This window comes from Panthera uncia, chromosome F2 (genome assembly GCF_023721935.1).
Source record: "Panthera uncia isolate 11264 chromosome F2, Puncia_PCG_1.0, whole genome shotgun sequence".
NCBI lineage: Eukaryota > Metazoa > Chordata > Mammalia > Carnivora > Felidae > Panthera > Panthera uncia.
The window spans coordinates 42,853,794-42,859,793 of record NC_064812.1 but is presented as its reverse complement, the minus strand read 5'-3'; positions in this window follow the sequence as shown (position 1 = coordinate 42,859,793).

Sequence of the window (6,000 nt, the reverse complement as noted above, 5' to 3'; positions counted from 1 at the left end):
TGTAGAAACATGGGTTCAAGTTCAGACACTACTGGTCTCAGCTGTTTGGCTGTGAGAAGTCTCAATTTCTCTGACCCTCAGTCTTTTCATTTATAGATGAGCAAATAATTCCTAGCACTACTAGGGACCCAACTAGTGCTTCCCTATTATTTTCTTTGTAGTCAGGACCTACACAATGTTTTATACAAGTAAGAACTCAGTTCACACTCACTGAGTTTATGCCTCAACAGTTGCCACAGATCCAAATCAAAATCCTTTCTTGTTTTTGTTTTGTGTGGCTTATTTGTTTGCCACAAGAACAAGAGCCATCCCCTTTTGTCTGCCTTCTACATTGAGCCGATTAATCCACTCCTGCCTTATTCAACTGTGAATTCCCTAATTCTCAAAGGTACTGCTTGCCTGGCCCTTGTGCAGAAAGGTCCGATGAATGTACAGGGAGGAAAAGAAGCTCAAGAATCATCCACAGTTTGGCAAGTAATCTATGAGATGGCCTGGAGCAAAGCACTCAACCCAGTAGGGGTGAAGGTTGTCATGTGGTCAGTCAGGTAAGTCCCGTCCTCCTCAGTCCTGCAGAAGACTCGCAGCCTGATCAATCAGCAATGGGTGGACAATGGGCGGGGCTTGCAGGAAGACTGATGATCATCATTCTGTAAGACTGAGATAACTGCCCTGTCCCCTTAGAGCTTCCTGGGCTCTGGATTGTCTTTCACTTCCAATTCTCATCACATTTATTCTTCAAATAAGTCTCCTTTTCATGAAAGTGGCTTATGTGAGTCTCAGATCCAGCTAACCCAAGGAATCAAACTAATTAGTTTTTTTGGTACAATTTTCACCCCAAATACATCCTAGTCCTTGGTTACATTGCCGAAGCTGCAGTAGAAAGACACTTGTAAGGAACAGAGAAGAAACAAATACAAGCAGGCAGAACCTGCATGGCACACACCCTGTGCAAACAGTTATTTGTGTACATAATGTTCTCATCTCCCACCAGGAAGTGTCTATGCTCCATGAAACTTCTGAATTCTGCACAAGTTTGGGAAGCTCACTCTGCGGGATTTCCTCTGCTTTCAGCTCCCAGGATGTCCTTGTTTCACTTGGCTAATTTTTTGAGCTCTACTGAATCCCCCTGCGGGGCAGAGAGCAGAATCCCTGTGTCTGGCAGGGGAAGGAAGCATAAACACACACACACACACACACACACGCACGCACACACGCACACACACACACACACACACACCCTAAGTTCTTATCGACTAAATGTTACCTACACTATTAAAGGAAGACAGTGAGTGTTGAAATGCATTACTTATATGCCAGGCAGCAATCAACTACATTTTGCTTTATAGCATTGATCAGAGTTTTACTAGACTACACTTAGGGAAATTATCATCTGTGTTTACTTACAGGGAGTGTAGGTAGGATGGAGTGTGGTTTACCAGCATTGTAAGCCAAAGGCTGGTAGCAGAAAGCACAGAGGTGGCCACGTATCCTAAAATAATCCCCAGCCACTGGACCAGGCAGAGGCCTCCTTAATCGGAAGAAAGGGTAGAGTGAGATGGGAAACATGGAGCCCCAGACCTCCTGGGAATATGTGATAGTTCTTTCATGGGTCCTCATGGAACAGCCGGAGGCCAAAGGATGAGACTCACCAGCTCCAATCTCTCCTCGTTTCCAGTCAGGAGGGGACTGCCTCTGGTCTGCATGCTTACAACTGTGTGCCAAAATACTGCCTTTGCAAATCTGCTCATCTACATCACCCAAACAACAATGCTAACCAAGTCTGAGCTGCTTGTTTCCAGTTCTCTCTTGGCTTCAGGAATTCAAGAGAAGCTACCCTTCAGGGAATAGCAGGGTGAGTAATAGGACTGTGGCTGTGTTTCTACACGTGGAAAAGGTGGTCAGGCAAACAGACCCAGAATCTCCCAGTCCCGCCAGGGTACAAATGACCAAGAGCTTTTCAGTCTTGGAATTCAATATCATTTTCCAAATAGAGATAATTCTAAAATCCCAGGTTGAATAAATTTACCACATGAGCCAACAATTCCACTGCTAGGAACCTACCCAAAAGAAATGAAAAAGTATGTTCAAATGTTCACCGGTTGGTGACCAGATAAACATGATGGGATATCTATGTGACAGAATACTATTCAGCCATGAGTATGTATGGAACACTGATAGATGTTACAATATAGGTAAACATTGGAAATACTGTGCTAAGTAAAAGAAGTCAGACAATAAAGACTGTGCATTATGTGATTCCATTTATATGAAAGGTCCAGAGAAAGCAAATCTATAGAGAGAGACGGAGTCCAGATTAGTGATTACCAAAAACTGGGGGTGGGAACAGGGATTGACCACAAATGGGTAGGTGGAATCTTTTGAAGTTGATAGAAATGCTCTAAAATCGAAATCATGGCAATTGTTGCACAACTCTGTAAATTTACTAAGGATCTTTGAATAGCTGTACAGTTAAAATGGGTGAAATTTACGGCATGTAAATTATATCTCAATTAAGCTGTTAAAGACCAAAAAATCCAAGTTTCATCATTCAGCTTAAGTAAGACATAGGAAGGGAGAAAGACTGTGTGCTGAAAATTTCTTATGTTCATAGAACTCACATGAGCCCCTTCTTTCCATCATGCATTTTTATCAGTCTTCCCAAATGAGTGGCCAGCTTACACTTGTTTGCCTAAATTACCTTCTCTCGGATCTCTTTCTTTGCTTACATATGTTAGAGAACTTCAGATAGAATCAGGAAGGAGGAATGATCAGCTTGATCCTCTTATTAAAAAAAAATTATGACAGTGACATATTAGACAAAATATGAAGATGGTAGAATAAAATTGCTCTTTTTAGCATTTTATATTTTCTGTATGAAAGGTATTTGTGCAGCCGTTTCTATAACCCAGGCTGGTACCCCACAAAAGCATAATATATGGCTAGGAGACCACCACATGTCTGTCTACCATTAGGATGGGGAACAATATATTCAGTAGGTACGGGAAAGTCCACTGGGGAGAAAATTCTTCCTCTTGCCTCCAGGGGCATCTGACCCACAGCAGCCGTGGTGTGTAGCTTGACTAGCACATGTTTACAGATTGGTGAACATCCGAAACATTCGTTTTATTAGGTAGTTACATAATAGCCTTTTATTTTTGATTATTTATGCATTAGCGGCAAGCAATGGAGATGTGCTATGTAGGAAAGTTATTATTTGCTAATTTGCTGCTTTTAAAATACACGGCACACTATCTATTATGTATCATGCATTACAATTACAACAACAGTTTAATTAATCACCAGCACCCTGTTTTGTACCAATCTACAGCAGAATTCTGGGTAATGGTGTTGTTTACCACTTAGCAAGTAGCAACATTTCACTCTGTTTCACTACATTAAACTGCTCAAATAAAGCAAACGGATATTGAAAAGAGTTGGCCATCTGCCTTTATTTTCTTTTACTTTTGTTTAAAAAAAAACTCTCAAAAGAAAAAGCACACAGCCATGAAACTGATAGTGACAAAAAGCACTTCTATTTTTTTTTTTTTTCTCTTTATCAGGTCAGAATCTCATCTAAATGCAGTTCTGATGAATAGTTTAAAAAATAAAAAAGAAGCCCGCTTTGTGGATTTGGAGTGGGTCTCAAGACCAGCCGTGAAGCCTAATGATTATTTAACGGTGCCGCACTTGAGGCTGGCTTCTGTGAGCCTCCTTTCCCCCCTTAAGAGTTTGATGAATAGGTCTTGTGACAGCCATTTAGGAATAAACAAGAATTCATCAGTCTGCATAAGAAGAAGCCAGTTTATAGATTAAGTTTCCTGAGGTAATTCATGAGGTCAGTCCCATTTAGATGGAGACTATTAGGGCCTGGCTCTCGAGAATGGCCATACAGGGGAGTCACTCCAAAGGGACCCCGCTCACACAAAGCCCCCTTTCAGGGAGAAGCCTGCCATTTTTATGACCCTGCTGCTAGGACGCACATCAACTTGTCACTGTGCAGATCTGCTAGGGCAAGACCTCATCACTCTATTAAAGAGCTCTGTGACCCTATTGATTTGAAGTATTTAAAGCAGGGGTGAAGTTCAAAGCAATTTCTTTTCTATACTATTACTCAGTCTCTCTGTGTCTTGACTCTAAAACATCTGCTGTCAGTTCCTTTCTGTTGTCTGATTCTGGAATCTGTCACTGGAGAACAGAGTAGTTTTATTTAAAATAAATTGGATTCCTTTTCAGTTTTCAGCATTTCGCATTGTGATCAATGGTTTATGCTCCTTCGTCTGCCGGGAGACTTAACTGCAAGTGTATCCTTTTATGTCCCTTTAGGGCAAGACTGAAGCAGCGTTAGCCTCTGAGGTTTTATAATAGAATCGAGTCTTAGAAGTAGGTAGCAGCCACCGGCTCCTCTAATTGGCCAATCAACAAAAATAACAACCTTTCATTAAATAAAAAATACATTCAAGAAGGAAAGAGAATAAAAAAATGTATCTCCAACTGTGGCTCCAAGACCCAAATGCTAACAGTATCTTTTTTTTTTTTTTTTTTACTTTTATTTGCTCCGAGAAATGAAAACAGAGTAAACAACTCAGTTATTTTTAAATGTCAGCAGGTAAGGCAAAAACTGGGATCCAGTTTTGAAAGGTGTTTTGCAAAACAACGCAGGCTGCCATACTGTTCTGTGGAACCGGCAGGAACCAGGGAACACTCTGAATAGTTAATAATACCTTAGGCATTGCTCCTGCATTACCCAAGTGATAGTGGGAAATTGGTAGCCTTTAACTGGCTTGGTTGGGAGACTGGTCCAGCTCTTTGGCTGAGTCTGTCCTCAGCCACAGTGTTCTCAGGAAGTATGTTTGAATGCCAATGCTGAGTTAAACATTTTCATTTTCTAAAAACTCAAGAAAATTATTTTTTTTTAATGATTATTTTAAAAGCACGGGCAGAGGAAACAATACAAAGTTCAAGACTGGTATTCAGTTCAGCGTTGTCACCAATAAATCCAAAGAAGTCACTTGTCCTCGCGGTTCATCTTAAATAGACCAGGGGTATCTGATGACAATGGAAGCACAAAACCACTTCCTGTCTCCTAAGAGTCTCTTTCACATTTATCTTCTTTTATTCCTTACGCCTCAATTGGGCAGTGTTTCTCTGGCAGAAAACACCCTCACGGAGTCAGCTATCGCCTCTCTTCAGATGACTCCTGATTCTGCCAGTGCGTCCTTGACAGCCTTCCCCGGAAGAACTGTGGTCAGGTGTCCAAGCCTGGGCGAAGTCTCCTCCCACCTCCGACACAGCCTGTTTAAATGTGAAACTTTAAGCAATGTCCATCCTACAGTCTTCGTTTCAACCTCAGCATTCTCTCCTTTCAGTGGTGCTTCCCAGTCACCTGTTCTTCCCGCACATCCTATCAGTTGCCTAGTGTGCAGCATCTACCACTGGAATGTGTCCGACCCCACACCTCCTCCGGATCTACACTCACATCTTCATTACCTTTCCTCACCGGGTGCTTCCAAATTGGGTCGTCTGGCGTCAGCCTATTTTCACTCCAGATTAAGCCTCTGAAACCAAGCTTTGACCGAGGTACTGAACTATATGAAAACTTCCAATTGTTCCACAGAACGTAGAAAACAAAACCCAGTTCCTTCAGTCTCATATTCAAAGGCATCCTGACTCCAGCCCCTCATTCTGCTCTCCTCGCCCATACTAGGCTCCAGTCTAACAGCCATCCGGGCCATCCCCTGTCTCATCTCTTTCCAAACTCTCTTGAAGGCAGCCCATCACTCAAAGGCCTACTTGCTCACGGCTTTGAGCTCCAGCGCCATCTCTCATGAGCTCCAGACCCTTGGATCCAACTGCCGGTTGGAATCTCCTCTCGGATGTGTCCCAGGCAATTAGAACCCAACAAAGTTCAGAGTTACCTCATCATCTACTATCTCAGACTGTTGCCTCTCAACAAATAGCAACACCACTCACCAAGCGGCTGGTACCAAAAGTCTCCCTTTT